This window comes from Gorilla gorilla, chromosome 11 (assembly GCF_029281585.2).
Source record: "Gorilla gorilla gorilla isolate KB3781 chromosome 11, NHGRI_mGorGor1-v2.1_pri, whole genome shotgun sequence".
NCBI classification, from domain to species: domain Eukaryota; kingdom Metazoa; phylum Chordata; class Mammalia; order Primates; family Hominidae; genus Gorilla; species Gorilla gorilla.
The window spans coordinates 34497212-34523071 of NC_073235.2; the positions used below are offsets into that span (position 1 = coordinate 34497212).

The 25860-nt window shown below is 48.2% G+C and overlaps 1 long non-coding RNA gene across 1 annotated transcript; it reads left to right on the forward strand.

Moving 5' to 3' along the window:
• Positions 1-17632: 17632 nt before the first annotated feature.
• LOC134756637 (uncharacterized) lies at positions 17633-21035 on the forward strand. The gene is made up of 2 exons (XR_010129559.1): positions 17633-17867; positions 20091-21035. It is a non-coding gene; the product is annotated as an uncharacterized lncRNA (long non-coding RNA).
• The last annotated feature ends 4825 nt before the right edge of the window (positions 21036-25860 follow it).

Genomic DNA, 25860 nt, shown 5'->3' on the forward strand with positions numbered 1-25860 from the left:
TTTTGAGACAGAGTCTTGCTTTATCATCCAGGTTGGAGTGAAGTGGCTCAGTCATAGCTCACTGCAGCCTTGACCTCCCGTACTCAAGCAATCCTTCTGCCTCAGCCTCCTGAGTTGCTGTTAATTTTTTTTTTTTTTTTGTAGAGACAGGGTCTCACTATGCTGCCCAGGCTAGTCTCAAATTTCAAGAAACCAAGGCGGGAGGATGGCTGGGTTCAAGAGATCCTCCTGTCTTGGCTTCTCAAAGTGCTGGGATTATAGGCATGAGTCACTGCCTGTCCGTATAAAGTAACACTCTTGAACCCACTATACAGACTTGAGGTTTTGTTAAGTTACTGTTAAAATTTTGTCAATTTTGCTCTTGAGTTTTCAAAATAAACAGGTCATTACAGATAAAGCTGAAGTTCCCTTTGTCCCTTCCCCAGTACCATTCCCCTCCCTTTCAGAGGCACCACCATAACATATTTTTTCTATTTTTACCATAGATATATATCGATGAATAACATTATAAGGCTTCAGTGCATTTTACAAAGAGGTCCAATGGTTATGATATAATTTATAACTTTAGTTTTCCATCGCACATTTTTTAAAAAGTCTTTATTTGAGGTTTTCGGCAAAGTGCTGACAAGGGTAAAACTAGCGTTATAAGATCATGCTGGTTACCAAGTGGAGTATTCCAGGTGACAGAGGAGGACCAAGGATGGTGACAGTGGGAAGGAGGAGACAGAGGTAAAAGGAGACTCCACACCACAGGTCACTGGTGATCCCCCTGTGAGGGCAGGGTTGTTTTATACATGCTGTTCTTCAGCACCATGAACAGGGCCTGGCTGTTGAAGATTCCCAATAAATAAATATCTGTTGACAGAGAAAGGTTGACAGGGGCAGATGGATCCAGGATGACTCCCAAATTCCTGGCCCAGTGCAAAAGCCTGGATGATGATCCCAGTCTGCAGTATGAGGGCCCCAGGAGGAGAAGCTGGATTGCAGGGAAAGATGAATCCAGAAGCCATCTCTCTGATCCAGAGGAAACGAGGCTGTGCCGTGTGGAAGGGATTAATGTTAGGAAGCAGACTGGACTTCTGTTCTCAGGACAGAAAAAAATCTTGTAGCAGGTAGTTCAAGGCTATAAAAGATCTGAAGGGACCCAGAGATGGTAAGAGTGGAAAGGTTCCGTTCTGCTGGGGGCAAAGGGATAGTTGAAAAACAAGCCAAAAACAATAATCACTTTCCTCAGAAGGCCAGGAGGGCAGGGCCCAGCTTCTGCATCAGCCACAGTGAGTGTCTTATAGCCCTCTGTGCGGTGGGTACCCACAGCCCATTAGCCAAGGCAGAGGAGGAGGAAGAAGGTATAGTAAGTGCATCTAGGATCATAAAGACCTTGTCAGATGCCCACACTCAACTTTGCTCCCACTCCATATTCATCAACAAGATGGAAAAGTGGGGTGCTCACAGCTGCTTCTTAGGACTTATTCTTGACCAAATTCAATTTCTCTATTCAGGGAAAGATTTGAAATATAACGTGCTTTCCAACTCTTAAGACCCAGAGCTCTGGCTCTTCACCTCAAAAGGCTGCCCTCTGCAAGAGCTCCCTCAAAGTCACTGCCACCCCCACCTCCTCACCCCACCACCCCTGCCCCAGGCACAGCCACCACCCACCCTCTGCTGCTAATTCACCTATCAACGGTCTCCTGCCTTGCGTCTCCACTCAGTTTTGTTCTTTCTCTAACACGTTCCACTCCCCTGACAGCCTGCCCAATCCTTCCTGTTACCCTAGCACTGACTTCCTAAATGAAGTGCGGTGGCTCACAGTTCTGTCCTTCTCTGTTTTTGTCACTCTTTCCAGCCCCTCACTTGAGCCTTTGGCATCTTGGTCTCACAATTCTTTAGGTCCTGGCAATGGTTAAGTGGCATTTCTCTACTTCATCCCTGGGTGCAGGGACAGAAATGCTTTTACCATCCCCAGTGCCCCTCTCTGGGGGGAGCAGAGAGGTCACTTTAGTTTTGTTTGGTCTGGTGGAGTAAGGCACGCCCTTCTCTCAGAGAGGGAGCTGTCATGGATATAAGCTAGTCCCTGTCCTAGGAGTACTTGCAATTTAGACTTGCTCTTTAGTCAAGTAATGTTAAATATTGTAAAGCAATGCCGTAGCTGGAGGGGGAGAATCTTGGAATCCCCTTTCCATGAGCCTGCTATTTGAAGGTGTGGTGGGATCCCTTGGAAGTGTGGGCCCCTTGTACTCTGGATCTAATCCCTAGAGTCACCAAAGGGCTAACGTAATGATTCTCAAACCAATCTGTGATAAGTCCCCTCATACCTTGAACTTGGGCAAGCTGCTAATTTTTATCAGAGCAATACACCCTGTAGATACCACCTCCCTGAACTCTGAACTGAGCAGAGCTCTAAACCTTCAAAGAATCAGGCTATATAGACTTCCACCTTAAATGGGTGTAGATTCAACACGATTCCCAAAGTCATGTGACTTGCCTCGCTAACCAGGGTTCTTCCTACATGGGGAAACTACTTGGGCCTTTTTTCCTTCTCCTTTTCACCTACCTGAATTATTACATTTATTTATAATTAACATATATTGCATGCAATATTAAAAAAAAAACTTAGAAAGACTTGATGGTGGGTGCTGCTGAATTAGGTATCAGAGCCCCAGTTAGGTGGGTGTCCTGTGGAGTTCCTGATGAATCAAAAGCCATTGTTGGGCACTTTAAAAACATGGACACCTTGAGCCCTGGGCAGCCCCAAGGCTGTGCCTACCAAGGGCACCCACAGAGGATTAGAACTGGGACACTGGAATGAGAGGACCATCAGAAGCAAGGCCTGGATGCTCAAATTCCCACCACAGTCATAAAACTTAAGAGCATCTAAGTCACAAGCAGCTTTTAGTTTCTTTCTTAAGAATCCAACTCATCTTGTGTTCCACCTTGTAGCCTTCTATAAAGTGTGACCATTCACTTGGTTGATGATTAATGATTCAGCTAGTAATTATTAAATGGAAAGGAACCAGAAATAAGAATCATAAATTTACACAAAACATTTCATGTTCTTAATGCTAAACTTGAAGGTAAAACAGTAGGAAGGTAGAAAAACAATGTTGCTATTTGTTTTGTTCTTTTAAAGAATAAAGAAGTCAGATTTCCTGGTCCTTGTGTAGGCTCTGTTCCTGACAGGGTTTCTCAAACTTTTCTGTCAAAGTCCCTTTGATATTAGAGGCAGGAGGGTAAACTTGGACCCCAGCAGTCTGGGGGCTTGCCCTGAAGGGCCATTAGCAAGGACCAATTATTTCTTTTTTTTTAAAGACATGTTTAATTAAATAATAGGTTACTTCATCTTCATTATTTGCATTATATAAAAATAGGATTTTTTATTAATAAGAAAATAGCAGATTCTTTTTGTGGCCTTAAGTTTTAGCTCTAAAATGATGCAAACTTTGCATTTTATAACATAGTATATTTTATACAACTTAATATAAAGATGATGTTTTAAACCATCTGCCATCAAAAAACCTCTGTGGCCCTCGGAGAAGCTTCTTATATATCCGGGGACACCCTCAGCGTGCAGCTACTGCAGTGTGGCCTGGGGCACTTGCACCCAGGTGAGAGGTGCTACGGAGTGTGGTGGTTTGTTAAACTAGCTGCCACTGTCCCAGGTTGTATCTTTAATGACTACCATTTAGTAAGCACTAATATGTGCCAGACTCTGTCAAATGCTTGTATATGCTTATGCCACTTAAATTCTCACAGCCACCTGCCTAAGGCCACACAGCTGTAAGGTGGCAGAGTGGGGATTTGAACACCTGTCTGCTTGGTTTCAAAGCCAACTGTGACCCCCTGCTGACTCTTAGAGGCCAAGGCTGAAGCCCCTGGCTGAGCGAGTGGTGGTGACCTGGGGAAAGGACTGTTGTGGTGCACCTGGAAAGAGTGTGGGGGGTGGTCCGAAGGTAGTGCCCTATCTCAATTGATTGTTCATAGTCAGTTACAGATCAAACTCCTTGTTCTGCTCCTTCCCCCTTCTCACTACTGCACTTGACCAGTCTTTAAAAAAAAAATACAATGCAGGTCTAATACGAGAAGGGTCAGAAAAGCTAGGCTTAGGTCTAGCTCTGCCTTTGACTAGCTATAAGTTCTTTAGGGAGGTCCTCAGCCCCGTCTATAAATGGGACTATAAAGGTCTGTGAAAGGGGCAATGGAAAAAAGATGAATGTTGAGCCACATCTCAGGCTCCTTTCTTGCTCCACTGCTTATCAGCTGTGTCATCTTAGGCACATCACTACGACTCTAAGCCTGTTTCCTCACTTCTAAAATGTGAAGAACAATACCCACCTCACAGGGCTGCTGTGGGGATGAAAAATAATACACATGAAACACGTGGAACAGAGTTTACATATAGTAGTTGCACAATAAATACTTCCCAATAGTAGTTATCCCTGTAATAGTGGTATTAGCAATACTACTAAAGTATTATTATATAAAGTAGTATTAGCAATGCTACTAAAGTATTCCTATTTTAAAATTGTGATTATTAAAGTGAGAAAAATGTATGAAAGGAATACTACAAATTAAGGTAATCCATTAAAAATAAGGAGCTGGAGGCTAGGCATGGTGGCCCACACCTGTAATCCCAGCACTTTGGGAGGTCAAGGTGGGTGGATCACCTGAGGTCAGGAGTTCGAGACCAGCCTGACCAACATGGAGAAACCCCGTCTCTACTAAAAACACAAAAAATTAGCCAGGTGTGGTGGCGGGCGCCTGTAGTCTCAGCTACTTGGGAGGCCGAGGCAGGAGAATGGCATGAACCTGGGAGGTGGAGCTTGCAGTGAGTGGAGATTTTGTCACTGCACTCCAGCCTGGGTGACAGAGCGAGGCTCCATCTAAAAAAAAAAAAAAAAAAAAAAGGAGCTGGAGGAGGCCCACCTTAATGTATGCCAAAATAGTTCTGCTGGTTGAAGGCCTGGAGTTCCCTGAAACGGGTGGAGAAGGGGATTAGCCTGGGAAAATAATGCCTGGGGCAAGTTGAAGCAGAGTTAGGGAAGATCCAGGTCCCTCTGCTGAGGGACAATTTGGAGGACAGAGCCTGACCCTCCATGAAGAGAGACTCTCAAGGTCTCTTTTAGCTTTAACACTGGCTAAGTGTGATTCTATGACTCAACCAGTCTGCCCTAATTCCTCAGTGTGGGCAGGACATGAAAGACCACCCACTAGTATCTGAGTGAGTTTGTGTGGCCCCCACCTTGGCAGCCACACACAGACACTTCCCAGAGTCTCAGTGATGACGATTCTCTCTAAAGGGAACCCAAGCCTTAACCAAAGACCACCTCTCCATCTTCCTGCTGGGGCCTTGCAGGTCAGCCTAGAGGGAGTTTTCCAGAGCAGGTGGCTTCCTGAGTGGCCAAGATCATGTGGGCAGGATAGGTTCTCTTCTCGCTGGGCCTTTCCCCCCTAAGCTGGTGTCCCAGGCACCTCTCTCAGTTTGGAAATCAGATTCTTTATGGTTTATTTTTGACACCAGATCATCGCTGCCCAAGTTTCATCAATTTGTCACTGTTTTTATTGTCAACAACTGCCCATAACTGGAGCACATTTAAAATGTCATTGATCTTGGTATTACAGTGTCATAATCTGACAGTAATAGGTGTAGCCAGCACAGGAAGCCCAGGCCCTGAGATTGATGGCACACAGCACACCAATTATATTCTGTCCATCTAAGTGATAAAAGAGTATGTAGGAGGCATTCAATAGATAAATTAGATATCGCTCCCAATTATGTCCTTTATTTTATGGAGTCATATGCTCCCCTTAGAACTTTTTTTCTTCATTTGGCTTGTAAAGGGGAATTACTTGACCCCCCTAAAGACTGGGACTGCCTCCCCTGCCTGTCCCAACTTGGGTTCTACCCTGATCCTTTCCGACTGGCTCATAGTCTTTCACCTGGGCTTTCTGTGGGACTCACCTAAGAGTTCCCCAGTGTGGTAGGTCCACAGGTGTAAAGGGAAGGAGGCATAGGTGCTTCACCATTTGGGAAGGAGTTGGGTCAGGGCCTTTGGAAAGGACTAGAAAGTCTGGCAATGCCTTTAATGTGACACTGCCCAGATAAATGAGACCGGGAGAGGGGCTGGAAAATGGGTAAAAATCCTCCAGTCCAGACAACAGAGCCTTCAAATTAGGACAGCTAGTAATTGGCTATGACTGGGGAGGAAGAGGACGGTAAAAAGGTTTTCAGTCCTTAAGAAGTGAATTCATCCACCCCTCTACCTCCACTCCAGACTGGGTGGGGCCAATTCAAGCCCTTCCTCGGAAGAACTCCCGGAATCTTCCACATCCCCATTCTGATCCATATCAGATGACTTCCTCAGCTCAAGTCCTAGCTCTGCCACTGTGGTAGGGACATAATGCCAGCTTTCCTGGGGGAAGCAGAGGGCTCCTGTTTGAGAAAAAGCCCCAAGAATGGTTCATTTCCAAGAAGAGAGCTCACCTGAGGCAGGGAAGTTCCTGGCCAAGGAACAGAGGTACAGCGAAGGCATAACTTTATTGGAGGCCTGGTTTATAAGCATATTAAACTCTGAGGGCAGCCTTGACCTGGTGCAGACCCCTGTTTCTCCATCCCCCAAAGCCAGCAGGAAACACTACAGAGGCCGAGACACCAAGTAGTAAACAGTGATCTAGGTCCATTGATCGAGCTTTCAAAGAGAAAGTGTCCATGGGTTGGGCTGCTCCCATTGCCCTGTTGCCATCTCAATGTTATAAATAATTCTGTCACTAAGTGCCCTGTTACACTGAGGGGAAGTAGTTCTTATGGCGTGAAACCTGAGAATATGGGTCATGGGAAGAGGGGTGACTGGGGGCAGGGGTAGAGATGGGGAGCGATCACCCCAAGGCTCCTCAACTACACCCCTAGGCTGGTGATAGATGAATTTCTGGGGCAGAGGATGGCATTTCAAGTGAAATGTTTATAGGAAATGAGTGTGATTTAAACAACATCTTGGCTGATAAGCACCAGCCAGCTAGGGGGAGATGGCAGGCTAGAAGTGGAGGAATCAAAAGCCCAGAGGCCCCCAGTGTTAAGTAGCTGTCTGAAGCTCCGCTCAAACACATGCACCAGCTTTGGTCTCAACATGTTTTTAAGAGCTGGTTATGATTTCCTTGAGGGCGGCTCAGATTAAGACTAGAGTGGAGCCCCCAGCTAAGCACCTTCAACAACTGTCCATCACATCCTCTTTAGAAACAACAGCCTCTTCCCCTTGGCTCAGGGACCCTGTAACTGGGGAGGGCTGTGAAGCCGCGTGGCTTGTCAGCCTGTTCCCAGGCAGCACGGGGCCTCTCTGTCCTTTGTCTGGGGTCCTGCCCCAGATCCCAGGAACAGAGATTGAGCCCCACCCACAGAGAGCTCTCAGTCTTCAAGAAGAGAGAAAACATACAACCTACAAAAGAAGAGAGGAAGCAAAGAGAGCAAAAGGATGGAAGCCAAGGAAGAGGAAATTGCCACCAAATCCAGAATTTGGGCCTTTCTCACCACATGCACTGCTGCCATCCTGGTCCAAGCCACACATTTCTCACTTGGATTAGTGCAATGACCTTTCAACAAGTCTCCCTGCATCTTCCCTTGGCCCCCTGTGATCTATTCTCAACACAAAAGACAAAAAGACTATTTAAAAACTGAAGCCCAGGCCAGCTGCAGTGGCTCACGACTGTAATCCCAGCACTTTGGGAGGCCAAGGTGGGTGGATCACGAGGTCAGGGGTTCAAGACCAGCCTGGCCAAGATGGTGAAACCCAGTCTCTACTAAAACTACAAAAATTAGATGGGCATGGTGGCAGGTGCCTGTAATCCCAGCTACTTGAGAGGCTGAGGCATAAGAATCACTTGAACCTGCGTGGCAGAAGTTGTAGTGAGTCAAGATTGTGCCACTGCACTCTAGCTTGGGTGACAGAGGGAGACTGTCTCTCAAAACAAAACAAGACCCTGAAGTCCAATCATGTCTTTCCTCTCTACTTCACTCCGAGTAAAAAGCAAAGTCCTTAAGTTGACTTATGAGGCCGAACATCATCTGTTCCCTCCTTACCTCTCTGATGCCATCTCCTCCCACTCTTGCTCACTCCCACAGACTTGCCAGGCATGTTCCTGCCTCATGGCCTTAGCACCAGCCACTCCCTCTACTTGGAATACTCTTGCCAAGATGTCTATGGGGCTTACTTCCTCTCTCACCTCTAAGTCTTTGTTCGAATACCATATTCTCAGTGAGATCTCCTTGACAACCATATTAAAAACCTCAGGTTTCCCCTCCATGCTGATCCTTCTGTACGTGATCTATTCCTTTTCTGTAACAATTATCATTTTCTAATATATGATATAATTTACTTATTTAGTAAGAGTATTGTTCATTATCTGTCTCTCTCTGCTAGAATGTAAACTCCACACAGGTGGGGGGTCTTTCTCTGTTTTGATCACCAATGTATTCTAAGAACTTGGAATAGTGCTCAATAATAATTGCTTAGTGAGTAAATGGAAAGGATGAAGTTCACCAGGGGAGGGTTTGGAGAAGAGAACAGAGGGGAGGCCATCCTAGGCTTGGGGTGAATTTGTGCCTTATCTCACAACAGGCCATGTTTGAGGATCTGAGAGTCAGAGTGTTGGGCACAAGTTCAAGAGTCGGGCTAGGCCATCACCCAAAATGGAGAGATTCAGTTAACAAAGAGACTAGGCTGGATTTACCTCTGGAATCTGGTGGAGGACTTGGCTTTAGGTTGGGATTTTACCATCTTCATGACCAAAGCATACCTGCAGATAATAATGCCAAAGGGATGTGCAGGGCAAGAATGAGGTGGTTGGGAATGGAGGCAGACCGGGAATTCAGATGGGGGAGGGTAGCTGAAAGAACAGGCATGTGTCTTCTAAGTCTGGAAAAAAGATTGAGGTGGAATTAGAGGGCCTGAAGGAAAAGTGTGTATGCAAGTGGGAGGAACAGCCTGGGTCACTGGAAGCTATCATCTCCAAGAGCATGTTCCATCTCCACTGAGGGGCAGAATCAAAAGCCATGGGCTGCACCTAAAGTCGAAGGAACTAGAGTGAGACATCAAGAAAGGCCTCACAACAATGTGACAGGTGGTGGAGGGGAAGCACTGGGCCTTGTTCTCTGGAAAACTTGAACAGGACCTAACTGGGTGCATACCTGAGCCAGGCTAACCCAGAGGACACTGTGAGGCTCTGGGGTGGGAGTGTGGTACTAGAGCCCCAGAGAGGGTTCCTGCCTCTGCCTGGCTCCCAACTCCATCCTCTCACCTGTGAGGCTTCTGAGCTTCTAAGCATGCAGAAATGTCCTCTCTCCTGACCTCAAGTTTCTGCATCTTTTCAGAGTGGAAACTGAGAGTATTTAGTATCCCAAGGCCCCACCAGTCCAGGGGCCAAAACATGTGTACCACCTCTCCTCAGAATATCAGTGCTCAACTCAGTTTTGTGGTGGCCTCAGGGTACAAGCCAGGAGAAGCAGAAAATACCTTTGGAGGTTATACAATTCAGTGGTTACTGCAGTTATAATAGAGTGAGGACATGGGTGGCCTGGGAGTTCTGAGGTTCCGGGGAGACTTACTTGTCACTGTATAACTTTTGGTGCCTTTTGAGTTTTGAACCATGTACATGTATTTCCTATTCAAAACACATAAAACAATTAAAATCAGAGGAAAGCAACAACAATAATAACAACAAAGAATAGGTCTAGGGAAGTGGGAACTTGATGCCTCCAATTGCTACCCTGAAGGCAATGACCTGTCTCCTCTTGCCATGTGTACCCTCCTCCACATCTGGCATCTCCATTCTCTAGAGGCTCAGAGAGGGGTGTGGCTGGCCTGATGTCACCCAGCATTTAAGACTAGCAAAATTCTGGGGCTTAGCTGTCCAGACTCTGTGTTGTCTTTCTTTTCTGATCCTCAGTGACCCGTCTACTCATTGACCTCTCCATGTTTTTGGCAGAACTTTGCATATGCTACAAATCAACCTTCAATGGGATATTTTTAAAACTGTCTGGTCTTAAATGCCATCTTTCCCAGGAAGTAATCTCTTTTCACAAAGAGAAAGAGATGACAGCTCTCCTCTCCCCCTGGTGTGGTGTCTGATGGTTCATTCTCTCCCTTCCTGCCTCCCTCCTCCCTACCACCCTCTACCACTAAAGTGGCTCTCCACTGAAACTTGGCCCTGTCTCTGATGAGATGTGTGACCTTGAGCAAGTCATTTAACCTTTCTGTGTGTCTGTTTCTTCATCTGGAATTGAGGATCCTGACCTTCCTCCCATGGCTCTTCACTTATGCGTTTGTATAGCAAGCATGTATTCTGTGCCTGGTGCTGAACCTGGCACTGAGGATCACACAAGACAATGTATGTGAAGTTAATACAGAGACACAGAGAGTTACCGCCAAGGCCTCCTTCCTTGGATGCTCTTCTGGGCTGGGTGCTCCAACCCCCTCATCTGGCATGCCCTTGGAAGAACTGCTTCACAGTCTACTCCAAACCTCTCAACTTCTAGCATTGCTCCTGGGCTGAAGCCGATATCCTGCTCTGCATGAAGGGTCAGGGGGTGCAGAAATAGCCTATTTCCCAGGCTTTTTCATTTGGTTAGATCCTTAGGCACCACTTTGCCTACAAGAAGGAATAATGCTGAAATCTGTCTGTTGGTCTTTAGTCTGGAATTTTCAGTGTCTACCTCTCTTGCCCTCTGTGAGCCTTTCCCTGGGAGTTGGGCTGGAACAAGGGGTAGGAAATGGATTCTATTCATGTCCTCGTTCTGCTCATTTCTCTCCTTTCCTGAATCCCATGCATCCATGGAGATTGGTACAGTGGCTAAGATTCTGGGATTGGAAACTCACATTTGTCTCCCTCCAAATGTAAGCGGGCTGTGGAGGAAAGATGGTCCCTTCTTTAAAATGAACACCACCATCTCAGAGTACACAGGAGCTTGCTTCAGGCAGAGGAGGCTGCCTTCCAGAGCTCTTGGCAGGAACCTGTCCCCACTCCCTGCCTGACCACCGAGAATTGGGTGAGCATCACTGGGAGGGAGGGGTGTTTGTAGAAAAAACGTGCTGCTTCAGCCCTGGTCATTGCTGATGGACCATGGCAGCAAAGAAGGTCAAGTCCAGACTAAGGAGGTACTTCTGGTTGTCAGGGACTGGGTTTAAGATGAGAGGTTGGTTGGAACTACTCAGACATGGTCTTCCCAGAGCAAGGAGGAAGGATGAGATGATCTGGGAGTTGTGAAGGACTCAGGGGTTCCATGATGTTGCAGAGCTGGCAGTGACTGGGAGGATGCCAGGGAGATGTCAGTTCACCCATGTCTACAGCAGAAACCCCATGGTCAGAGACCAGGTGTCTGGAACCCCAACATTCCCAGCATAATGCCTCGCACAAGGCTAACTGGAGACTGAGGAAGACAAGTCCTTCCCTGGAAGATGGTGCCAACACTGTGCTCACAGAAGGACAACTACTTTAAAGCCCCAGCTAGAAAATGGTCCCAGACTGTGGGACCTGGAAGTACTTCTTCATGTCCAGTCCCAATCCTCCTTACCACAGCGTGACTGGATCTCAGTGCAACCTGTGGGATTTGTCCATGCCCAGAGGAGAAACCCAGCAAGGAATATGGACTTTGCTTTTAGGCCTACCCTGTTGGCTGTGGGAGATAGAACAAGTTGGCCAAACTGTCAAGTACCTGTCTCCACACCTGGGGAGTCCCCAGGAAAGTGGAGAGGGAAGATCTTCCAGGGAACGGCCACCCTCCATGAGGAGATAAGCAGAACAGCAGATGGCAAGGAAGGTTCAGTGGCCAGGAGAGGTGGGGCTCAGGGAGTCCCTCCTGGCTGGGGGTGAGGGAGCTTCCTGGATGCTCAGCCCCTCCAAGCCCCTGAGGAAAGACTGTAGCTTCTGGAGGGCAGGAGCTGATCCTGCATCATCTCGGCAGACCAGTGCCCAGCACACAGCAGATGCTCAAAACACATGGGTTGAATGAATGAGCCTGGGGTCAAAAGCCTGCCCAGCCAGCAGGTGGAGTGGGTCTTTGGAGAAGGGATTCCCCTCTCTGGGCCTCCATCTCTTCATTTGTAGAATGAGGGGCTGCAGTAGATTGTCTCTAAGGTTTTGTCGGCCCCTGACGATCTGTGGTTTCCTGTTTCCCTGCTCTCTCGTCAATTCCTTGCCAATTCTCTTTCCCTCTACAGCTTCTCTTTTCCTTTCCCTTTAAGTCTTTTTCTTCCACTAACCCCCAATCTCTGCACCCCCATTTTCAGTCTCTCCCCTCCCCAGACAATTTCTCTGGCTTTCCCCTTTACAGGTATTTCTTCCTCTCTGCTTCTGGTAACTGCCCCCATCACTACCTTTCCCTGATACCTTCAGTGTTCTGCACCCCCTGCCCCCCAAAAGCCACCCATTCTAGTGCCCCTTTCATCCACCTTAGATCCCAGAGGCGGGAGATTGGAAGAAAAGGAGGAGGGTCCTAAAGCAGCCTCTCCCCTGCCCCTGCAGTGGCCCCACCGCGATGCCCTTGTCCCCCCGCCCCGCCCCCCTCCCCGCCATGCCTCTCCCTCAGCAGCCTGTGCCGCACTGAGCCCTCGCCCCACGCTAATGCGATCTGGAGAGACCCGGGCGGGGCGGGCGGCGGGCAGTCTGGCCCAGCGTCCCGGGCGGCGCTGATGGATGGTCCCCTGACAGTAATCGCACAATGAGGACGCGCCGGCGACGCTGTTGCCCGAGGCCCCACTGTTTGGCGAGCCCGGGAGTCCCTCCCTCCGCAGCGTCTGCCTTCCGGGCACTCTCAACTCACTCGGCTTTGCAGGAGGCTCAAAGCCTCAAGTTAGGGCAGAGGTGCGGGCTTCCTCTGCTCTCTCTCTCTCCCAAGACACTGGTTTCTGTTTGGGAACAGATCCCTTCTTGGATCCACGCTGCTTCTGTGATTCTGAACAAGCCACCCATCTCCTGGAGTCTCAGTTCTCCCTTCTGTATAATGGCCTTTAAAGCCTAGTGGAGTGTTGGGGGCATGGGAGATAATACCGAGGAAAATCACGCTCTCTCTTAAGTAGAAACCGAATTTCACTTTTAGTTTACAATGCTCAGAATAATCTGGGCCAAATGTGTGAAACCAAGTAAGAGCTGAGTGGCTATTCACACACAGAATATATGTTTATACACATACACATAATGTTTTTAGCATACCAGGACTGCTTAGACGTCTTTAAAGAGAACACTAGCCCAGGTACTTCTCCAGGGAGGCGACTGTCTCCAGCAGGACTTTTTCTCCCCTCTACTGAGGCCACCTACCTGTCTTAAGCCCCCAGATCCCATCCGTTCTGGGGTTCCCCTGCAATCCAGAGCCAGGCTGAGGTGGTATGCGGGAAGATCTCCCTTTGGAAAATGTTTCTGGATAATTTCCCAATTCCTTGACCATGTTCTCCCCACCTCACCCACATTCAGATAACACAGGTTCTAAGGCTCCTTCACTCCTCCACCCCCGGGGGATACTCCTTGGGCCTGGCCCTGTGGAGGGGCTGGGAGGTGGGATCCAGAACCAATTGCAATTCTGAACGCACACTCAGCCGCCTCCTCACTCCCTTTTAACCTTTCCCTCTCGTCAGAAGCCAAATTGAGATAGTCTTGAGTTTTGATTTAATTCCCGAAATGGAGTCATAATCTGCTCAGTGTCCTTTTTCCCGAGTCCTAGATACTGAAGTGTGTGTGTCTGTCGGGGGAGTTAAAAGAGCAGCTCTGTGACATTTGGAGGACCCTCACACTCACTCACCTCCCAAAAACCACCGAAGAGCAGGAGATGCCGTGGCCCTGAGTTGCTGGGTAGTATGATGACGGTACTGACAACTCACATTTACTAGGCACTTACCACATGCCAGTACTGAGACAGGCACTATACACGCATTTCTCACTTAATTCTCACAACTACCTTTCAAGTAGGTACCATTCATATCCCCAATTTACAGATGAAGAAACTGAGGCTTAGCGAGGTTAAGCAGTTTATGTTCCATCCTGCAGTGATTACAGACGGTCCTCGACTTATGATGCTTTGACTTACAATTTCTCAGCTTTATGATGATGCTGAAGTGATATGCATTCATTAGATACTGTACTTCTAATACCCATACAACCACTCTATTTTTCACTTTCAGTACAGTATATTATAACATGTTGAATCTCATGTTGAATACATGAGATATTCAACACTTTATTATAAAATAGGCTTTGTGCTAGATGATCTTGCCCAACTGTAGGCTGATGAAAGTGTCCTGAGCACTTTAAGGTAAGCGAGGCTGAATTATGTTGTTTGGTGGGTTAGGTGTATGAAATGCATATCCACCTTACAATATTTTCAGCTTACTACAGCTTTATCAGGACACAGCCTCATCATAAGTCAAGGAGAGTCTATTATTAAGTGGCAGAGCCCAAATTTGAAACTACACAATCAGACTGCAGAGCCTGTGCTCTTAACCACTTAGTTGTGTGACACCTGGCAGGGTATCTAACTTCTACACACCCTGTTCCCTCATTTGCAAAACACAGATAAGTAGGGATGATAAGACATTCCCTTCAAAGAATTATGTTGATTAATTGAGCTAAGGCATTCACCATACTCACAGTAAGCATTCAGTAGTTTAGGTGCCCTACACATTGGAGCAGGGTTGAGGAAGGGAAAGGATACAATCCAATGGGCTATTAATTACTCATTGTTACTGTTGATAATAATAGTTATCATGCATTGAGAGCCAACTGAGCATAGGCCACCCTACAAGGTAAAAATTATGTCTGTTTTACAGATGAAGAAACTGAGTTTCACATAAATTAGGTAAATTACCTAAAGCCATCCAGTTAATAAGTGACAGAACAGAGCTCTTGTTCAAACACTGGGCCCTTGACTGCAAAGCCTGCAGTTCCCAGCACCCCCAGGGTCACCAAAACCTGGCCTCTCCTGGGGGAGTTCAGGGCTGAGGCCAACAAGCCCAAGTCACACCCTTTACCACCTGGGACCTGATTTTCTCCAGGTGAGCAATATTTTCTTAAAAGAACAGAAGGACAGTAAATAATTAACTAATAAGACAGCTTCTCCCTCCCTGAAGCCAATGTAGAACCTCCCCCCTACAGCCAACGCCCACTCTCCTCACTCCTGTTTCCTCTGTGCTCAAGTTTGTGGCCATTAAATAGAAGAGGAGAAAGTTTGAACCAGGCATGAAATATTTACCAGTTAATTACAATATGCAGATTCTGTTCCTAGGGGTGATTTATCTTTTTGGAAATATAGGAAAAGATCCTGGAAACTTGTATCCTAATTGCTTGGCCTATCATTGTAGCAACCAGGTAGAAACTCCATTTACTATGTAACTACAAATTTTCCCACTACTGGAGGTATCTGCCTCTGCTTCTATCACTGGTGATCTGGGGACCATATGCTTTTCTGATAAGAGATGAACCTCTTAGAGGTCAATTTGTCGATTCCTCTGTCTCCTCTTGGGGTGGCCCCTTTGTAAATTCTAATAGCTATAGGAAATGGAAAGGGTGAGAGTCTCTGAAATTCTGGAATCTCAAGAGAAGCTAATTCTAAGTGAAAACCTCCCCGACTGAAACAGTGCCACTGGTGAGGGGATGTCCAAGGTTGAGAAGCAGCTCTCAGCTGAGTATCCCTCCCCTCCCTTACTCTGGCAGAAGTGTTAGCCCTCCCCTTATCTCTTGTATCATTTCCTAGGGCCTGCATCTCAACCTCTGGCTACACATTAGCAACCTGGGGAGTTTTGAAAATCCAGCTACCCAGGCCCTACTACAGGCCAACCAAATTGGAATCTCTGGAGGTGGGACTCAGGCATCAGTATTTTAAAAAACTTGTGGCCGGGCATGGTGGCTCACACCTGTAATCCCAGCACGTTGGAAGGCCGAGGCGGGCAGATTACCTGAGGTGAGGAGTTCGAGACCAGCCTGGCAAACATGGTGAAACCCCGTCTCTATTAAAAATACAAAAATTAGCTGGGCATGGTGGCAAGCACCTGTAATCCCAGCTACTCAGGAGGCTGAGGCAGGGATAATTGCTTGAACCCAGGAGGCAGAGGTTGTAGTGAGCCGAGATGTGCCACCGCACTCTAGCCTGGGCGACAAGAGCAAGACACCATCTCAAAAACAAAAACGAACAAACAAAAAAACTCGCTGGGTGTTCCAATGTGCAGCGAAAGTTGAGACCCTCTAGAGCTAATAGAAGAGTATCACTGCCCGGTAAATGGGCCCTGCTTATCTGCAAGACTGTGTAATTTTTATCCCTCCCTCTCTGGTGCTGGAGGAGGCAATTCCTTCACATTTTAGAATCTGAAGAACATCTCTCTTTCTTCACAAGAAGCTTGTAACACAATAACTACCATTTATCAAGCCCCTGCTGAATGCTTGGATCTATGCAAATAAAATTTAATCTGATCTACAGAACAACTCTATAAGGTCAGTGGGTATGTCTATTTTATGGATGGCTCAGAGAGGTTAAGTAATTTGCCCAAGTTTGTACAACTAGCAAGTGTCAGATCAGGGACTTGAATCACAAACCCATGGTTTTAACCCCTGTGGTACACTGCCTCTAACTTTCTCAAGGCCAGAAGGGAAGGGCTTCAGGTCCACCATATGAAGTGCCTACGGAATGTCTTGGGGAAGGAAAGAAGAGAGAAGCAAGGAGAAGTATAGGGAAGCAGACAAGGGCTACACATGCATAGGGCATGGAGGGCAGAATGGTGGCTGGGAAAGACTGAAGAGGGTTTGTGGGGCTAAGAGGAGGTACCTGAAGGAGGGTGTGGTAAGCCGACACCTGCATGGGAAGGGGGCAGTGGCTATGGAGATAGCTGGGGAGTGGGGGAACGGGGTCCAGGAGTGGGCGCCGGCAGTTGGAACATCCAGAACAGTGAGCAGTGCCCATCGTGGACTGGGTGGTTGGGGAGTGGGAGGGACCTCGTGTCAGAGGAGGGGTCTTTGTGAGCGTGCAGCAGTGAGGAATGCTCCACCATGAATGCTAAGGGCAAGAAGAGAAAGGGCCAGAGGGGGCTGGGTGATGTTTAGCTGCTGGGGTGATTAATGGGGGTGAACGTAGGGTGAAACTCAAGCCCTTCCAATGAAGATGGTGGGGAATGGCTGTCCAAGAACAACAGTGCACTGTTTCATGGAGAAAGCCAATGTCCAGGGGAGGGGTGGCTGAGAAGGACGTTAGGCACAGTTACTCCTTCCCTTTTTTCCCAAGTTCTCTTTATTTACCACCAAACAGTAAATTAAACTATGTTAGTCAGTTCCAGGGGACCCTCTGGATGGGCTTCTTACCTGCCTCCTGGCTTGGGAGAGACCAAGGAATGTTGGCGTGGCTTGGAGAAAGAGTGAGTGAGGTCTGGGCTGAAAGTTGAGATGACTCCATGGACCACCCCCCTCGTGGGGCACAAAATGGTGATGTGCTGGCAAGAGCCACTGGCTCCCCCTGGACCAGACAGGCACTGAGAGATACATGGGTGTTGGGACCTCAGGTGTCCTGTAGAAAGTGGTAGTGTTCTTAGAGCAGTTTTTAGAGCAGCCCCTTGGCCTCAGGGAGGGACACAGGGCTCCTTTTCTGTGTGAGAGAGAGAGAGTTGGGGGAACAAGGAGAGAGGGCTTCCCATGGCTCTGGTTTCAGGGTGTTGACCTGGGTTTGAAGAATGGAGATAAACCTTGTGGGAAACAACAGGTTTAGGCCACTCTCCCCTCATTTCCTACTTCTGTCTCTTCCTCTAGGTACAGCTGTTGGGAGCTACCTCTCCTGCCCTCAATCTCCCTGCCTGTGGTTCCAGAGGGAAGAAGAGGGGAAAAAAAGGATGAAGAATATTGTTTCAGTGCTGGGGGAGGTGAGCTTACAGCAGGGATTTAGATGGGCATTACCTCAAGGGATAAGAGCAACTTTCTCCCTCTCCAGGCCTCTCACAGATGTGAAACAACCGGCAGATCCTACTTTCCCACCCCTAACCATCAGAGGGGATGATGTGACTTGAAACCTGTGCTTCATGATTGAGAGGCTGGTGGGGGAAAGAGAGGTCAGGAAAAGGGGCCAGATGTGTGTTCAGGGGTCCCCAGAGAGTTGAGGGAAACTAGAATCTCCTTAGGGTAAGGAAGGCAAAATGCCCATTCCTGATCCCAGATTGCTTAGATACTGTGCCTGGGAGTCCTCCCACCTCGCCTTAATTCCTGTCTCCACACACAGCTTGGCCAAGTTTCTTCCCCTGTTGGAGTCTCACTCCAAATCCCCTACTCTATCTCTCCAGGAGTCTACAAATCATTTTGAAATCTGAAGTTTGTGGGAGGTGGTTGTATCGCACAAATACTCTGAGGTGCAACATGACTTGACTGGTAATGAGGCAACCATCCCACCTAGGGCAGAGTTCAAGGACTGCCTTCAAGAGGGGCTGGCCTCAGTTTGCCTGTTACAGAAGCCAAGGGCTAACAGAGGCTGCCCTCTGCCTCACAAAGAAGGAGATAAATGGGTCCACTGGAGAGCAACGGTCACAACCAAGTCTTAATGATGAATTAATAATTCATAATTACCCCAGACTTGCAGATAAGCACAAGCCCACTGGAATTATTTCCCAGGGAGGAACGCAGTCAGAAAGGGTGAGAAGGGGACTTCAGTACAGACATTACTTCCAGAGGCCGTTGAGTTCATTCCTCTGCTTCCCAACCAGAACCTGGAAGAGATTCATTAGCTTCCTTGGCTGATTCCTCCTAATAGCTACCATCCCCTGAGCTTCTAAACAGTGCCATATTTCCCCTCTGTTCTTCATAAGGCCAGAGGACCATTCCTGCCAAAGTGACCTCAGAGCCTGGACTCTGGATTTCTGGGGTCTCTCTGTTCTCTGCTCCCCATTCTGCTATTTACGTGCGAGGTCCCCTATAGGAGGGCCTGGTGCTAGGTGTCCCGGCGAGATGTGGACATCTTTCTGGCTCTTCTCCTTCTCTTATCTAAGTCCTCACATGGTGGGAAAATACCTCTCTAATGCTATGTAGAAAGAGAAGCAGGGAGTGCCCCTTCTAGCGGGGATGCCTTTGGTTCCCAGATCTGGATTTGAGGGGTTGGCTCTATCTCTTAAGAAGACATTTAATTAGCATCGATAATGGAGATGGGGCCTAAATAGGGCTAGGGAGGCACACCCAACTCCAGACCCAGCTCTCTGCTCTTCCCCTTCCCAGTGCACACAATCCCAATTCCCACTCCAGAAAATTTTTTAAAAACATATCTTAAAAAAAACCTCGAAGAGCCAAGCAGACCCTCAGCTTCAAGGTATCTCTTCATTCTCTCTCTCTCTGAATCTACAAAGAAGGAGTGAGTTTTTGTCTCTCCAAGTACTCGGAGCCTTAGATCACAAAGGGGCCTTAGATTCTGGTCTTTAGGAGGTCTTTGACCACCACCTCTGCTGTGGCACGACCTTTGTCAAAACGCTAGAAAGAAGGGAGACTGGCTCCTAGACCAAGCGGATTTGGGATTCGAAAGGACTTCCAATTCCAGTTCTATAGATTTCCTTCCCATTAACCTCTTCATGTGCATCAAATGTAAATGGCAGGCTAAACCTACAGGATGAAGAGAGTTGAATGACTGCTACCTAAAAATACCCTTGTCCAAATCTGTGGGTGCAGAAGCACATTGAAAAGCAGCTACCCAGCTTGGTGGTGTGGCACATGCCTGCAGTCTCACATACTTAAAAGGCTAAGGTGGGAGGACTACTTGAGCCCAGGAGTTTGAGGCTTCAGTGAACTATGATGGTGCCACAACACTCCAGCCTGGGAAACAGAACTGGACCCCATTTCCAAAAAAAAAAAAAAAGTAGTTATCCAGGTAAGGTGGATGATCAAGTACACCCAGTGAGAAGCACACAAACCTTACCCTTTACCCAAACTCTCTCCCCTCTCCCCAACACGCACGCAAATCCTAGCAACAAAAAATCCTAAATATAGGAAGACAAACCTTCCTGACCTACCATTTTGGCCCACCTGCAACCCCTGTCCCCAGCCCAACCCCCCCCCCCCCAATTTTTTTCTCTCCTGAGCCTCTGCTCTTCGTTTCTAATTTAAAAAAAAAGAAGAAGAAGAAGGAATTTTCAATACTCCCACTTGTCAAGCGAAGACCATCTGTTAACCTTCAACAGCAGCGAAAGCCGTGTGAACTCTCGGTGAACCAAGATTGAAGTCATAAATCACGCGTACAAAGGCGGCTGCGGAGGCTGGCGTGGACTGCTGCACCTTTAACGCTTTCTGGGGCTGACAGGCGGCGGCCCAGCTAAAGTTCACAGCGCCCGGGGAGAGCCCGCCTCCGCCTCCCCTCCCGCCCCCGCCTCCCTTCCCCCAGGCCGGCCCCAGCCCCCAGCCCCGGACCCGCCCGTCGCGCGGCCTCCTGAGCTGCGAGCTGAAGAGGCCCCTTGGCTGTTCCCGCAAAGGGCGGGGGGCGCATTTTCTCTCCTGCCAGCCCCTCCATCCTGGTCGTTTACTCCCGGCCTTCCCTCACCCCCCCCACCCCCACAGCCTGCTGTACGTAAATAGGCAAATAGATCTACACGGACACAATAATTTAGCTTGTTTGGTCTTTGGCATTTTCTACAAGACCCCAAGAGATGGACTTTCCTCTCCCCTTCCTCCTTTTAGAAATGGCATCCTTCATCTCTGTCTATGCAGGCCCAATTATCCAGATCCTCGGGGCTCCAATAAGGTCTGAGTCACTGGAACCAGGAACACCTGGCTGAAACATGCCACATAATTAGATTTTCTTTTTCTTTACCTTTTCTTTCTTATTTTTATAAGAGGCCCGGAGTTAGCCTCTTCGACTGGGGTGGAGTAGCTGGGGTGTGGGAAAGGAACACCTTCATACAACTTCCAGCTTTCAGCCCCTTGGAGAGATTTCCAAGTTCCCCCGAGCCGCCAGGACTTCCTTTCCTCGATCTCTCGGCCACCTCCTCCTCCTTCTCTGATCTTTTTTTTTTTCCCTCCCCCCACTGTCTTCTCCACGGTTTAATTAAAGTTCAGCGACTCCACTTGCCTCTCCTCTCATTTCTTTCGGAAAGCGGAAACCAGACGACCCAGCGGCCATGGGACGAGCCGCCCCAACTCAACCCCAGCAGGACGCTGGAGGGGCCTCCCTTGCCCGCCTCTCTTCGCAGGCGCTGGCCTCCCGCACCCGGGTCTGCAGTCCCTCCGCCATCTTGCAGGTGTGCGGCCGCTAGGCCTGGGGGATCCGAATGACTGAGGCTGGATGGGAATGCCTTCGTGTTTCCCAAGACCCCCGGGCCTGCTCCACAAAGTTTGAAGGGTGGGTACACCCCGACCCAGGCACTTTGCTCCCCCAAACCCATGACTGACTAATCTGATATGACAAAAGCCCATGATGGATTTGGTATATGTTAATTCACAATGCCCTTTCCTCCAGAATTTAACTGTAAGTTAATACACACCGGAAACCATGCGCATACGCGCTCCTTAATGGGCTTAGGTATTAGCGAGTCCTAACGATGCATACAAATGTGCTCTGCGCTCTGTAGACCCCTCAAGATTTACAGGCCTTGAGCTCTCTGAAGCTGTAAACAAGGAGAAAAAAAAAAGAGAAAGCGAAAGCGACTGGGGGGAAGAGACAGAGGCCTGACTCACCTCTCCAGGCTGTGGGAGAGAAGGGATTCTATATGTATTTTCCTTTCCTTGCAAGCTCGGTGCGTGTGGGTTTTGGCGTTGGTCTGGGGGTGGTGTTCTGCCTGAATGCTGGTGTGCATGGGCAGTGTGTTGTTTGTGTGCTGGGGTAGGATGCCTGCCTCTTCAGATTGCTGTGCAGGGGCCTGAACACAGCAGGCATTTGTGAGCATATATGCGTGAGTGTGCGCTGTGTTAGGGTGTGTGTGTGTGTATGTGTGTGTGTGTGTGAGAGAGAGACAGAGAGAGAGAGGCAGCCTTCCCCCTGGGCCAGGCTGCTGTCCCCTGAACGGTGGTGAACAAATCTCTAACAACAATCATAACAACAATAATTAATGAATAATAATAAAAAAACAGCAGTTAATAGTCCCTCCATAACAGAATAACAATAAAATGCAAGAGGAAATATTTTGAGGTGGAGACAGAAGAAGGAGTCAGGATCACAGCATCTGAGGGGGAGATAGGAAAGGAAGGGAGGAAGAAAGCTTCTTAATATGCTCTTGGCGGGGCTGGGGTTGGGAACCCCTTTCCCAGACAAGGGACAGAAGAGAGGAAGGAGAGCCAGGAGGCCACTCTTTATTGCTTTTTTCCTCAGGCTTCTGCTTTGTGTGATCAGGGAAGGGATCCCACATATGGGGATGGTTAATGGCTTTTGGGATTCTCTAGGAGCCCTGTTTTAAGAAGGAGGTGAAATGTGCAGGCTCAGGCCAAGGGGCAGAGATGAATGAGATGATGACCACAGCCTTGATCTGGCAGGAGCTCAGAGATGCCCGGGAAGACGGGGGGCCCGAATGGAAGCAGAAAAACACTTATGTCCGCTGGGGAGTTGGGAGATTCAGGCTGGGGCTCCGGCAGGCCCAGGGAAAGTTCCCTTTCTAGGCTCTTTATTAAAAATTTAAAAGGAGAAGTTGAGGCGCCTTGAATTTTCCTTCGTGAGTTTGGAGACTAGCCGATTTTTCATGAAGCAAGCAAAGACCGCGGTCCCAGATCCTGCAACATCTACCTCATTCTCTCCAGGTACAGTTTTCTGGTCATTTAATTAGTTAGTTTTCTTGGGGGAGATGGGAATCACAGGTGTAGAGATAGTAAGTTTGCTAGAGAGGAAGCCACCCCACAGTTTTGGGTCTAACGAAATCCCTCCTTTAAAAACATTTGTACCCCCAATAAAAATAAAATTAAAGAGGAATATAGAAAGACAAATTAGCCAACATTTTTGAAAGAGAAAAAAGAAAAGAAAATCAATGAGCGTGAGAACTTCTAAAAAATTTGACACAAACCCTTTCAGAGGTCTGGATTCTTTTTCAGTAGCCGGTGATCCATTTGGTCTGAAAAGAGAAATATACTATCCACTGAGTCACTTATTTAAAGGCAGCACACACACACACACACACACACACACACGCATTCAGAAAGCCCTGGGTGCCCTCGCATTTGAAAACAACACCGGGTGGAGGACGCTGCGATACCTAATTGGACAAAACAGCAATAAAATAAGACCAGTGGAAGCGCTGAGCACAGGGCACAGGGCTAGGGCCCAGGTTTTCTGTTCCAGGCCGCCGGCGAGGCAGTGGTCCCGGGCGATGGGGCGCCGGGCGGTCAGGCACCGGCTGGCGACTCTGCTCGGCCTCCGCAGCCCGGCCTGCAGCCCCTTTCCCCCAGCCTCTGGGCCTCGTGGGCTCTCTCCGCTCCGACGCCTGTTCGGGGCTTCCCTGTTGAGAGGGCTTTAGGCCGAAGGGCCAAACGACTCAAGCCAGACTCTGCTTTTTCATTTTTCTCCCTTAGGCCTCTCCACTTGCCCGAGCTCTCAGCCACCAGGAGACAGACGGAAGGGGCTTCTGGGCTGCGTTGGGAGCAGGCACTGTCCCCTACCCACTCCTGCTCAGTTTCCCAAAGTCCAGCGACCTCCGACCCTCCTTGGGGGAAAAAATACCAGTACCCAGATGCCTCTGCACCCTGTTATATGACTGGGCTTGCTTCAGGAATATCTTACAAAGAAGAAGGAGCAGAAGAAAGAACGGCTTGGAGTCATGTTTACATCTAGTTCTACTGATCCGTTCACATCTGGAGAGTTTATTTATAACTCCCTCTATAACTCTCTGTTTGGAGGCACTGGTGGCTCTACTGACAGACTGATGTCTAGGAAATATTGCTCTATGTCTAACCGTACCTAAATGTGCTGTGATTGTATTTACAGATTTATGTTTGAGGGAAATATAATTATTTCCATTGTATTTGTGCATATACAGTAGTTATAGGAGCAGATTTATATATGGGAAAATATACGACTCTCTTACAGCCATCCGGCTTCATGTACATTTGATATCCTGACAGATTTATATCTCTGAACAGCTATATAGATAAAAACGTATATTGTTAGAATTATGTATCAGGAGATATATACTTATTGATTGTGAAATAGAGTAGTTAGAGCATTCACTTAGAGCCATATATGGCTATGGAGATATTTCTATATTATTATCACTATATATAGGCATATCTATAACTACATAGTTATAAAAATAGACATAAGTAATTATAGTCCTATATGTGCATGCTGCAATCTCTCTCTAGAGTTATAGACACTTTCAAATATAACTCAATAGAGAGATCTGTATGTATATAAGGTGTAATTATCTTGCGATGTGTTTACGTTGGGACTTACGCCCATCTGTCTAGAACAGACATATTTATATGTAGCGGCTGGGAGAGACTTGTTCACAGATATCTGCAGAGGGCCAACTGGAAACACTGTATCTGCCCTCTAGGAAACCAGCTAGGAGAGTTGTGTACTTATGGAGGGATGGAGTTACAAAAGGGTAAATAGAGCTCAGGGAGCCTTAAAGAGGGGAGGTGAATGGAGGGTGGGTGGGCTCAGTTTGAACAGATAGTGGGAGGAAAGGGGTAAACACCAGCACCCACCAGAAGGCGAGAACTGGTTTTGTGAGGGGCTGGCGCAGACGGCTGTGGACAAGGAGCTTGTAAAATGGGAAGCAGCGAACAGTCCTGCCACCTCACCCTGAGACACTCTCCACCAAGGAAGCAGCCTTCAGTTTGGCTTTTAGTGCACTGTAAGATAGGGACTGTCGTGTCCCTCCTGTAGTCCTAGAGCATTTCTGTTGAACCCTAATTTTTAGGTCTCAAAGAGTGGGCTTCAGAGATAAAGAGGTTTAGGCAGGGACAGGGCGAGGAGGGTGGGGTGTACTTTTCGCTTTCCGATAAGTGAGGTAATCCAGGAAAGTGAGTTAATTTGGCCAAATAAAGCTTGTTTTTATGTGGGCCTCCTGTGCCCTGGTGGGGATGTAGGATGGGACCAGAATCTGGTGGACTGAGGAGTGAATTTGCAAGTATTGGGCCTGCTCTGATGGGGGCTTGGGGAGGTTGTCCTCAACACCCACCCTCCTTCTCTGAGACCTGAGTGGCCTAATTCCCTCTGGGCACGGCAGGAACCCTTCAGCTCCCTAACAGTGCTGCCCTGAGTCTTTTCAGGGAGAATTTGACTTTAGGAACAGGGAACATGGACTTACCCCAATAGATCTCACTTCTCCCACTCACAGCTACACCACTCTTTCTTACGTCAGCCTCCTTCCAGGCGCCACTCAGCCAGGGATCCACAATTCTTCCCCTGCTACCAACCAGCCCAGTGGGGAAATACCTCCCATGACTGTCAGTTTTTGTGGTTTTGTGTGTGTGTGTGTGTGTGTGTGTGTGTGTGTGTGTGTGTGTGTTTTAACCAGGGAGTTACAGATAACTTCATTAACTGCATGAAGGAATTGTCCTGAACTCAGTCTCTGTGGCCAACCTGGCCTCCAGGATCTCTAGGATGCTAGGAAGGGAGTGGAGACCCTTGGACCAGGCTAACCACCATGTGCCATCCTCCACACACACACCCCTGCCCACAGAACTAGGAATTCCTGCAGTTCAGGGACTCTGTCTGCTGCCTGGCACAGAATGGTTGCCCAAACATACTTGTTGAGGTAAACGGAATGGCAGTCAATACAAAAACTCACCCTCACTCTGCACACCACCATAGCCACTGCTGGCTAGCAGGCACACTAGCCAGGCTGGGAGATAACATGGCAGCTGGCAGCAGCTTGGGCTTTGACTGGACCAGTGGTTAGTAGGGTGGGAGAGCATCCTGAGCCTAGGATGGGGCAGGGACTGGAGCAAGGCACATGGAAT